Raw genomic sequence first — 12500 nt, 5'->3', positions numbered from 1 at the left:
GTGTGTGTGTGTGTGTGTGTGTGTGTGTGTGTGTGTGTGTGTGTGTGTGTGTGTGTGTGTGTGTGTGTGTTTCGGTCGAGCGTTGATGATTTATGAATACAAAAAAATGTTATTACTGAAGGATTAATATCTTATACATGGCCTGTTCATTCTCTCTACACTTGCTTGTCGATAACACAGTCATCAGCCAGTGAGCCATCACGGACCGCCCACAACACAACACCAAACGCTATTAAGGATCACCAGCCACTAGAAACACCGCTGTTAACTGACGTATCGATAAATCGATGACCCCCCCTCCCCCCTCCCCCCTAACCCCATCATCTTCCGCCCACCATTCGAACCCCGCACATTTACGATACACCTGGACTGGACTGAACATGCAGGATGTCAGATTAGTCCGATAATGGAGACAGATGACCTCTCATATATTATTACTATTGTCCGTCATGATTGCCGTCGGGTAAACCGATACGTTTAAACGTGTGTGTGTGTGTGTGTGTGTGTGTGTGTGTGTGTGTGTGTGCGCGCGCGCGCATGTGTGTTTCGCTCCAGCGTTGATGATTTATGAATACTCAAAATGTTATTACTGAAGGATTAATATCTTAGACAGGGCCTGTTCATTCTCTCTACACCTGCTTTTCGACATCTAATAAAGTGTACACGCATATACGAAAGAGGGCGGAAGATGGTAAGGAGGAGGAGGAGACGAAGAAACGAGAGACAGAGAGGGAGACAGAGAGGGACAGACAGACAGACAGACAGGGAAGAAGTCAAAGATATACCTGTATAGAGGCAAGGAGAAACAGACATTGACAAGGACAGACAGACAGACAGGGAAGAAGTCAAAGATATACCTGTATAGAGGCAAGGAGAAACAGACACTGACAAGGACAGACAGACAGACAGAGAAGAAGTCAAAGATATACCTGTATAGAGGCAAGGAGAAACAGACATTGACAAGGACAGACAGACAGACAGAGAAGAAGACAAAGATATACCTGTATAGAGGCAAGGAGAAACAGACACTGACAAGGACAGACAGACAGACAGGGAAGAAGTCAAAGATATACCTGTATAGCGGCAAGGAGAAACAGACATAGACAAGGACAGACAGACAGACAGAGAAGAAGTCAAAGATATACCTGTATAGAGGCAAGGAGAAACAGACACTGACAAGGACAGACAGACAGACAGGGAAGAAGTCAAAGATATACCTGTATAGAGGCAAGGAGAAACAGACATAGACAAGGACAGACAGACAGACAGAGAAGAAGTCAAAGATATACCTGTATAGAGGCAAGGAGAAACAGACACTGACAAGGACAGACAGACAGACAGGGAAGAAGTCAAAGATATACCTGTATAGAGGCAAGGAGAAACAGACATAGACAAGGACAGACAGACAGACAGAGAAGAAGTCAAAGATATACCTGTATAGAGGCAAGGAGAAACAGACACTGACAAGGACAGACAGACAGACAGGGAAGAAGTCAAAGATATACCTGTATAGAGGCAAGGAGAAACAGACACTGACAAGGACAGACAGACAGACAGAGAAGAAGACAAAGATATACCTGTATAGCGGCAAGGAGAAACAGACATAGACAAGGACAGACAGACAGACAGGGAAGAAGTCAAAGATATACCTGTATAGAGGCAAGGAGAAACAGACATAGACAAGGACAGACAAACAGACAGAGAGGGAAGAAGTCAAAGATATACCTGTATAGAGGCAAGGAGAAACAGACATTGACAAGGACAGACAGACAGACAGAGAAGAAGTCAAAGATATACCTGTATAGAGGCAAGGAGAAACAGACATTGACAAGGACAGACAGACAGACAGGCAGACAGACAGGAAAGAAGTCAAAGATATACCTGTATAGAGGCAAGGAGAAACAGACATTGACAAGGACAGACAAAAACACTTACAGAGACGAACAGAGGAGCAAAACATGACCACCCAGTATTCATGACAGTGACTTTGGATATGACTAATCCGCGCACTGATTTTTTTTTTTTTTTTTTGGGGGGGGGGGGGGTGGGGTTGTGTGTGGGGGGGGGGGGGGGGGGCGAGGGGGGCTGTGGGGGGTTGTGTGGGGATGTCTGGGGTCGGGGAGGTATGTCTCTGTCTGCACAATCATTCTCCATTCTTCGCTGTTTCCTGAAGTCTTTTCAAAGTTAATCTACCATGCACTGAATGGCCCCATACCCATCATCACACACTGTAAAAAGTTCTGGCTTGACTGGGTGTATGAAAGGTGAGGGGGAGGGAAGAGGATAATGATGGGTGAGGGGCAGAGAGGGGCGGGGGTGGAGGGGTCAAAGGTGAAGGTGACCACACATTGTTTGCTTGAATACATACACACATCCACGCTCATGGTGAGCGAGCGCGCGCGCAGACACACACACACACACACACACACACACACACACACACACACACACACACCAAGAAATAGATACGGCCACTCGGAAACGGGAGAACCATGACAAAGTCCTTCCTTCATCAGCACCGCTTAATCTTCTCATCAGTCACCGCACAAAGGGGGCCGAACGGGAGTCATGGGGGAAATCAGAGCAAGCGTGCACCCAACCGTGGAAAGGAATTAAGATGAAGAAAAAGAAGGGTGAGAAGACAAAGAAGAAGTTGAAGAAGGAGGAGGAGAAGGAGGAAGGAGAATCATGGAAGAAATCAATTATCCACCCTGTCCCCAAAAACAAAAGACCTGTTTCCTTGAACGACTATCGCCCTATTGCCCTTACCCCTATTGTGATGAAAATGCTTTGAATTCATAATTCTCAAATACATTCTGTCATACACTGTTCCATACAGTGATCAACATCAGTTTTCTAACAGAGCCAATAGAAGTACTGTGGATGCTACTCACCTTCCTTCATCACGCATACATCCACCTTGGAAAACCAAATTCCTTTGTTCGTGTTCTGTTCATAGAGTTTTCTTCTGTGTTCAATACCATACAACCACAAAAGAAGTGTGGAGTGTTGTCTAGAGGTAATGCGTCTGCCTGCGAAACGAGAGAATCTGAGCGCGCTGGTTCGAATCACGGCTTAGTCGCCGGTATTTTCTCCCCCTCCACTAGACCTTGAGTGGTGGTCTGGACGCTAGTCATTCGGATGAGACGATAAACCGAGGTACCGAGCGCAGCATGCACTTAGCGCACGTAAAAGAACCCACGGCAACAAAAGGGTTGTCCCTGGCAAAATTCTGTAGAAAAATCAACTTCAGTAGGATAAAACAAATAAAACTGCACGCAGGAAAAAATACAAAAGTAAATGGGTGGCGCTCTCAGTGTGGCGACGCGCTCTCCCTGGGGAAAGCAGCCCGAATTTCACAACTTGAAATCTGTTGTGACAAAAAAAGAAATACAATTACAAACTACATCTGATGGCACTGAAGCTTCTTTCCCTTGACCTTAGTCCAAAGCTCGTTCTATATATCACCAATTTTCTTGATAACAGAGCCCAGTCTGTCCGTTTTCTTCAAGCTCTTTCCTCCTTCAAAACAACTTCAACTGGTGCCCCCCAAGGAACAGTTCTGTCACCTGTCCTGTTCACATTATATACCAATGACTACACTGGTGCAGAAATAACACCTTTGATAAATATTCTGATGACACTGCACTTGAAGATCTTTCCAGCTCTGACGCTGTCTATTTTGAACAAGTTGAGATCTTTTCATCTTGGTGTAAGAAGAACTATTTTGATGTAAAACTGAAAGAAGCGAAAAAAAAAAGTTATTGATTTCAGGAAAAGTCCGACCCCTGTCCCTAATCTCTTTATTAACGGCACACAAGTCGAAAGAGTTAGTGACAATAAACTCAGTTTTACACCCAACACCTATCACACCAAAATAAATGCCAGTCTTTCATCTGCTGCTTACTAAAGCTCACAAACATTCAAGTCAATCCCAAAATTCTTCAGAGTTTTACCGCTGTTTCATTGAATCGGTTTTAACTTTCTCGTTCATCTACTGGTATGGATCTTTAAACGTGAAGAACAAGAACAAATTGAGTACCGATTTCCCAGACTGAAAACTGAATGACTGTGATCAGTGGATGTTTATGATTGTGAGGTTCCACATCAACGTGGCATTTGAGCAAATTATGCCTTCTGTGTGTTCATACCGCTCATAGGAGAAGAAAAAGAAATGAGAGGAGGAGAAGGCGAAAAAGATGACGACGAAGAAGAAGAAGGGGGAGGAAGAGGAGGCGGAAGAAGAAGAAAAGAAGAAGAGGAGGAGGAGGAGGAGGAAGAAGGAGATGAAGAAGAAGCGAAGGAGGAGGAGAGGGAAGAGGAGGAGAGGGAAGGAGAATGAAGAAAGACAGGAAGGAAGGAAGTCATAATACCAATTCTAATTAAAACTGAATGTAAGACACGGTCTCCATCGAGCTTTCTCTACTGTGCCGAATAGTGGCCTTGACCTTTGGCCCCTCACCCTGCTCACCATATCATCATTAAGGGGGTGATTTTAAAAATATTCACACCAACTATCATGCCACGTTTGGTCCCAACGCCACTTGTAGTCGCCAAGAAAAAGCCAATGTTAAAGTTTACCCTGCATACACACACACACAAACACACACACACACACACGCACACGCATGCTCGCACACACACACACACACACACACACACACACACACACACACACAGTATTATTACATAGACTCAATTTACACTTATACACGTGAGTCAAGGAAAAGGGACGAAAGAAAAGAGAGAGAAAAAGAAAAAGGAAACAAAAAAGAACAGATCAAGGAATAAAAACCAAACATACGGAATATAAAAAAGGAAGAGAGAGAAAGAAACTACAATAACAAAAGCCGAATTAAAAAAGAAAAGGAAATTGTGGACGAACGGAAACAGACCGACGAAAAAAAGAAGAAGAAAAAAACAAAGAAAAGAAAGGATTGGAAAAATAAAGGTGTAAGTAAGAAAGAAGGATAGAAAGAAGAACGGCTAGAAGAAAAGAAACAACCAAATGAATCACAGAACAAAAATCACGAAACTACCTGAGATGTGGGTGCGTGCTTGACATATATAATCTGTGTACACGGCTCTATGTCTGTACTCTTAAACAAGTAAATGTATGTATTCGTTACTTCTCAAAAAAGAAAGAAAGAAAAAAGAAGACACGAAAAAAAAGCTAAAAGAAAGAAAGAAAACGATAAAACGAAAGAAAAAAAAAAGAAAGAAAGAAAGACACACACACACACAGACAAACTAACACAGCAAACGGCACGATACACCAGACCGGAATGTGGATGCCACCAGCCCGATGACAACGATGACAATAAAGACAGTCCTACTCCCCCTGAGCCCACTAATCCCGCCTTTCTCACACGAAGAAGGGGTCAAACAAAAGTCACGGCTCAAGTCAGCCTTGTGTGCATCCATCCGTGGAAAAAAAAAAAAAGGGGGGCGGGGAAAGAAGGGCGAGGGGGAAAGATTTTTCCGATCTCCCAGGTCAACATTATGTGCAGACCTGCTAGTGCCTGAACCCTCCTTGTTTGTATACGCACGCAGAAGATCAAATACAAAGATCAAAGTGGAGTAATGGCCTCTACATAGAGGTAACGCGTCCGCCTAGGAAGCGAGATAATATGAGCGCGCTGGTTCGAATCACGGCTCGGCCGCCGATATTTTCTCCCCCTCCACTAGACCTTGATTGGTGGTCTGGACACTAGTCATTCGGATGAGACGATAAACCGAGGTCCCGTGTGCAGCATGCACTTAGCGCACGTAAAAGAACCCACGGCAACAAAAGGGTTGTTCCTGGCAAAATCCTGCAGAAAAATCCACTTCGATAGGAAAAACAAATAAAACTGCACGCAGGAAAAGAAAGGGGGGAAGAGGAAGGCACACAGAGAAAGAAAGGAAGAGGAAGGCACACAGAGAAAGAAAGGAAGAGGAAGGCACACAGAGAAAGAAAGGAAGGAAGAGGAAGGCACACAGAGAAAGGAAGGAAGAGGAAGGCACACAGAGAAAGGGAGGAAGAGGATGGCACAGAGAGAAAGAAGGAAGAGGAAGGCACAGAGAGAAAGCAAGAAAGGAAGAGGAAGGCACACAGAGAAAGAAAGGGAGGAAGAGGATGGCACACAGAGAAAGAAAGGAAGAAAGAGGAAGGCACACAGAGAAAGAAAGGGAGGAAGAGGAAGGCACACAGAGAAAGAAAGGGAGGAAGAGGAAGGCACACAGAGAAAGAAAGGGAGGAAGAGGAAGGCATAAAGAGAAAGAAAGGAGGGAAGAGGAAGGCACACACAGAGAAAGAAAGGAAGGAAGAGGAAGGCACAGAGAGAAAGAAAGGGAGGAAGAGGAAGGCACACAAAGAAAGAAGGAAGAGGAAGGCACACAGAGAAAGAAAGGAAGGAAGAGGAAGGCACACAGAGAAAGAAAGGAAGGAAGAGGAAGGCACACAGAGAAAGAAGGAAGAGGAAGGCACACAAAGAAGGAAAGGAAGGCACACAGAGAAAGAAAGGGGGGAAGAGGAAGGCACACAGAGAAAGAAAGGAAGGAAGAGGAAGGCACACAGAGAAAGAAGGAAGAGGAAGGCACACAAAGAAGGAAAGGAAGGCACACAGAGAAAGAAAGGAAGGAACAGGATGGCACACAGAGAAAGAAAGGGAGGAAGAGGAAGGCACACAAAGAAAGAAGGAAGAGGAAGGCACACAGAGAAAGAAAGGGAGGAAGAGGATGGCACACAGAGAAAGAAAGGGGGGAAGAGGAAGACACACAGAGAAAGAAGGAAGGAAGAGGAAGGCACACAAAGAAAGAAGGAAGAGGAAGGCACACAGAGAAAGAAAGGAAGGAAGAGGAAGGCACACAGAGAAAGAAAGGGAGGAAGAGGAAGGCACACAGAGAAAGAAAGGGAGGAAGAGGAAGGCACAGAGAGAAAGAAAGGAAGGAAGAGGAAGGCACAGAGAGAAAGAAAGGAAGGAAGAGGAAGGCACACAGAGAAAGAAAGGGAGGAAGAGGAAGGCACACAGAGAAAGAAAGGGAGGAAGAGGAAGGCACACAGAGAAAGAAAGGGAGGAAGAGGAAGGCACACAGAGAAAGAAAGGGGGGAAGAGGAAGGCACACAGAGAAAGAAGGAAGAGGAAGGCACACAGAGAAAGAAAGGAGGAAGAGGAAGGCACACAGAGAAAGAAAGGGGGGAAGAGGAAGGCACACAGAGAAAGAAAGGGGGGAAGAGGAAGGCACACAGAGAAAGAAAAAAGATAAAGACGGAGACAGAGAGAGACAGGGAAGAGAGACAGAGACTGGAAGAAAACGACCCAAAACGGACAGTTTATACAAATGACCCCAGACACGCAAACAACGCGAGCGGGTAATGACTTGTCAAGATCTGTCTCAGCTCCCAACAAACAAACAAAAAGAAAAGCTTCGATGATGTCCAATGCACATATTTCAAACCCCTTGTAATTTTGCTCCCATAGCAAAAATCTCTCACGGATGATCAGGGGCACAATCATCTCCACGATGCCACGAAACTCAGGAATACTCAAATCATGAAAGTCAATCGCGAACGACAGAGACGTCAGTGACTCCGGAGATGAGGAGGCAGCATAAAGGCGGCCGCGCTGTGGGCTCGGCAGACACCAGCAGATGAGTCTTGTCTCCTCCCTTTGTGGGATTGACGCTTCTGGTCCAGGTCCTGAAGACGCCTTTCCTTACAAGCTAGAGTGCCCTTGAATAGTCAAATACTCTTTTATGAACACATCCCGAACCTGAAAAAAAAACCTGTCAAGTTCCGATGGAGAGGGGAGCAAAAATTCCTGTCCGTTTTCATGAGACAAGGATCCGCGGACACTTGTTTTCTAGTTTAAATGGTGATGGTGGTGATGATGGTGATGGTGATGATGGTGATGGTGATGGTGATAATGGTGATGGTGGTAATGGTGATGATGGTGATGGTGATGATGGTGATGGTGATGATGATGGTGGTAGTGATGATGGTAATGGTGATGATGGTGATGGTGGTAATGGTGATGATGGTGATCGTGATGATGGTGATGGTGATGATGGTGATGATGATGGTGATGGTGATGATGGTAATGGTGATGATGGTGATCGTGATAATGGTAATGGTGATGATGGTGATGGTGATGGTGGCGATGGTGATGATGGTGATGGTGGTGATAGTGATGATGGTGATGGTGATGATGGTAATGGTGATGATGGTGATCGTGATAATGGTAATGGTGATGATGGTGATTGTGTTGGTGGCGATGGTGATGATGGTGATGGTAATGGTGATGGTGATGATGATGGTGTTGGTGGTGATGGTGATGATAATGATGGTAACGATGGTGATGGTGATGATGAAGATGGTAATGGTGATGATGATGATGGTAATGGTGATGATGATGAAGATGATGATGGTAATAGTGATGATGACGATGCTGGTGATGAGGATGATGATGGTAATCATAATCATGATGGTGATGATAATGATGATGTTTGTGATGATAATCATGATGATGATGATGTTGGTGATGATAATCATGATGATGATTATGGTGGTGATGATGATGTTTGTGATGATAATCATGGTGATGACGATGATGATAGTGATGATGTTGATGATGATAATCATGGAGATGACGATGATGATAGTGATGACGTTGATGATGGTAACCATGATGATGATGATAATGATACGGATACTTATCAAACGCCTATCTTCGGTCGGAGACCAAGCTCTCCAGGCGCTTTACAAAAACGGGAGTCGCGTGTACGACAAGCTGCTTACCTGGGTAGAGCCGACTGACAGCTGCCACTGGGCGCTCATCATTCGTTTCCTGTTCCATTCGATAAGGTTTCACACACACACACACACACACACACACACACACACACACACACACGTAACCTTTTACCTATATGACCGTTCTATTTATTCACCCCGCCATGTAGGCAGCCATACTCCCTTTTCGTGGGGGTGCATGCTGGGTACGTTGTTTCCATAACCCACCGAACACTGACATGGATTACAGAATATCATCTGCATGCGTATACGCACGAATGGGGTTCAGGCGATAGAAGGTCTGCACATAATTATGTCGACCAAAGAGATCGAGGTGCGACGAGGGGATCGAACTCAGGAAACACGGGCGAGAATCCACGAAGCCACCGCCCCACCATCTCTCTCCCCCCACCCTCTCTCTCTCTCTCTCTCCTGCTCTCTCTCTATGTATGCGTGTGTGTGTGTGTGCGTGTGTGTGTTGGGTGGAGAGAGTGTGTGCATGTGTACGGATATGAATGTGTGAATGCGTTCGTTTTATTACTTTTTACGATGTAAATGATGATGATGGTGATTATTCTTCGTTGTAGTAGCAGTAGATATAGTAGTGTTAACAAAATTATTATTGCTGTGTCGTTATCGTTAATGTTGTTATTGTTATTGTTGTCACAAGGGCAGATAGGAAGACTGGGCGATGCCTAAAATCTTTATCCTTGAGTAAATATTTTTTTTTATAATCTTGAATCTGTCTGTGTGGGGGTGGGTGGGGGGAAGTGGGGGGGGGGGGGGGGGGTATGTGTGTGTGTGTTTCCCGTCCCATACTCTGCAGACCTTCCTGTCAGCGGCCTATCTCCATTCGTGTGCACACACAGACACAAGATCAACGCACCCAAGACCTATAAAAAGATCCCGTAAAGAGTGTCATGGGTTCACGGGGACACGATCAATACGCATTCCGCTGCGCTGGTGAAAAAGGAACGTGACTGTCAAAATGGAAGACAAAAATATATATATATAAAAAAAGGAAAAGAAAACAAAAAGGTCATACATGTAAACATGCACTGACAAAGACGAGGTGTGATGGTGTAGCGTAGTGTAGTGTTGTGCGTGTGTTTGTGTGGGTGGGTGGGTGTGTATGCGTGTATGTGTGTGTGAGAGAGTGCGTGCGTGCATGCATGTGTGCGTGCGTACGTTCGTGCGTGTTTGCGTGTGTGTGCGTGTATGTGTGTGTGCGTGTGTGCGAGAGTGTTTGTGTGTGGGTGTGGGTGTGTGAGCTCGAGTCACAAAAGACAGTCGAGCGAAGAAGCCTGGGGAGATAGTCCTCAGAAATCCCCCCCCCCCTCGACCCCCACGCCCCCCCTCCACCCCCCAACCCCCCCCCCCCCCCCCCCTCCCCACACACACACACACAATGTGCCCCAACCTTCCTTAATCTCTGACACAAAGATCGTGGGGATCGGTGACGGGAACAAAATCATTCATTTCTTGGCTGAGGTACACACACACACACACACACACACACACACACACACACACACACACACGCATTCTTGCTTAGCCGGTGAAAGTGTACAAGCCCTCTTTCTTTTGTTGGGTGAGGTGCGAAAGAAAGGCTTTCTTTACGTTTTTCATTTTGTTTTGTTTGCTTTTAGTTGGTAAAGATTCCAAACCCTTTTTCGTTTTGTTTGTTGGGCCTATAAACATTCTTTCTTGTATGGTCAGGGCATACAACAATTATTCTATTTGTTTAGAGTTCACAACGGCGTTTTTTTCTTGTGTAATTTGGTAAGATACGAAAATGTTAATTTTCTTGGTTACAAACAAATTCCCCTTCATGATTAACGTACACAAACACTCTCTCTTTTCTTGGTTAAAGGAAAAACACATCTTCGGTTTTCGAGGGGTAGGTGGTGGTTAATTTGATTCAGGAAAACAAACTTTTTTTTCCCTAAGGTACGAATACATTCGTTCTTTGATGAGTAGGTATGAAAAGAATCCCTTCTTATCTTGATTATTTTTTGTTGTGGAAAAAGACTTCCCTTTGGAGTTTCACAAGCATAACATTCTGCGTTTTCTTGGTTTTTAATAGACACAAACATCCTCTTGCACACACACACACATACACACACTCACACACACACACACACACACACACACACACACTCACACACACACACTCGCACACACACACACAGACACACACACACACACTCACACACACACACACTCATCATACACACACATACACACACCCACGCACACAAAAGTGTGTATCGAGAAATCGACTCACTAACAATCGGCTCATCGATCAATCAGTCAACTACCCAACCAACTAACCGAACAACACTAATAACTAACCAACATCAAACTCAGCTTAGATCCACACACATCATCCGTGAAGTAGCCCCACTGCTTTTTGGCCGGGCAGTCAGCAGCAATATTTGGTTTACGTCCACAAAAACTTACTACAGAGCTCAGCACAGCAGAGCAGAGAACAAGGCTTTAACACGACCAACAGACCTGGGAGAATCTGGTGAACAGCTCTTCTGTGCGGCGCCCCAGTGACTCTTAGTTTCAGTTTCAGTAGCTCAAGGATGCGTCACTGCGTTCGGACAAATCCATATACGCTACACCACATCTGCCAAGCAGATGCCTGACCAGCAGCGTAACCCAACGCGCTTAGTCAGGCTTGAGACTCTTAATGAGTAGTTAATGGAGGAGGAGGAGAACAACAACAACAATAACAGCAACAACAACAACAACAACTAGGAGAAGGAGGAGGAGAAGAAGAAGCAGAAGACCGGAGACCCACGCTTTGACACAACCAACGGACATGGAAGAATCTGATGAACAGTTCTTCTGAGCGGTACCTCAATGACTCTTCATTGAGTAGTTGAAGGATGAGAAGAAGAAGACACTCACTTCTGTACACGTTCTTCCCCAAAGCAGGGCAAATACCACTTGAGGGTGACGAGCAGAACTATGATCAGCATTTCAAAAACGCTTCGGCGACTTTCCTCCCTATAAAAAAAATAAATAAATAAATAAACGTTGTCTCAACACGGTGACCGGTTGTGAATAACAACAACAGAAAACCAGAACCAGCAATCTCACATAACGTAAGCACAATCCTACAGCAAACACCAAATCGTGTGAGCAGAACACAGCCAAAACAAGACTTCCAGATCAACTTCCAGAACTACAAGCAAGAGGGTTATACCCACTGTCAACACGGTCTATACAATTCTTGTGAAAGAGGAAAAAACAACAACCTTCAAACATCTGGAGAAGACTCAAGAACTACCACAGCCAACTTAGACCCAATGTCAACAAGAGTTAGACTACATGTCTTGTAAACCTAGGAAGAATCTGACGAAGTTCTCAAACGACTAGCGTAAAAGCTTTATACCATACATCAACACGTTTTTCGCGATAGCGCCTTCTTGTTTCGGGCTGTCAGAGTAGGAAACCATTACGACATCAAACTCCACTCCCTAGAATAAAGACCCTTGTCTGTGTATGTTCTCGAGACCTCTGTAATACCGACGTAACAACGTGGATTTGTGTTTGTGGTTCTTCTCGAGACGTTTCACGACAATGCATTGTATGCCTACTTTTTTGGTTTTCTGGAGTGTGGGGGAGAGGGCAGAAACCTTGTGTCTGTGTTGTGTTGTGTTGTCCGGGTGGATCTACAACATGCAGCGGCATTGTCGTGATTCACGTAAAGGGC

At 45.0% G+C, this 12500-nt stretch overlaps 1 protein-coding gene across 1 annotated transcript in view; it reads right to left on the bottom strand.

The window, feature by feature from the left end:
- The window catches only part of LOC143296607 (uncharacterized), a 104567-nt gene that overhangs the window by 35976 nt on the left and 56091 nt on the right, over positions 1–12500 (bottom strand). The gene's annotated exons all lie outside the window — the stretch shown is intronic.

The sequence above is a fragment of the Babylonia areolata genome, chromosome 21 (genome assembly GCF_041734735.1).
Source record: "Babylonia areolata isolate BAREFJ2019XMU chromosome 21, ASM4173473v1, whole genome shotgun sequence".
Classification (NCBI taxonomy): domain Eukaryota; kingdom Metazoa; phylum Mollusca; class Gastropoda; order Neogastropoda; family Buccinidae; genus Babylonia; species Babylonia areolata.
The sequence above is the reverse complement of the archived record's forward strand: the minus strand, read 5'-3'. Positions and strand labels throughout refer to the sequence as shown.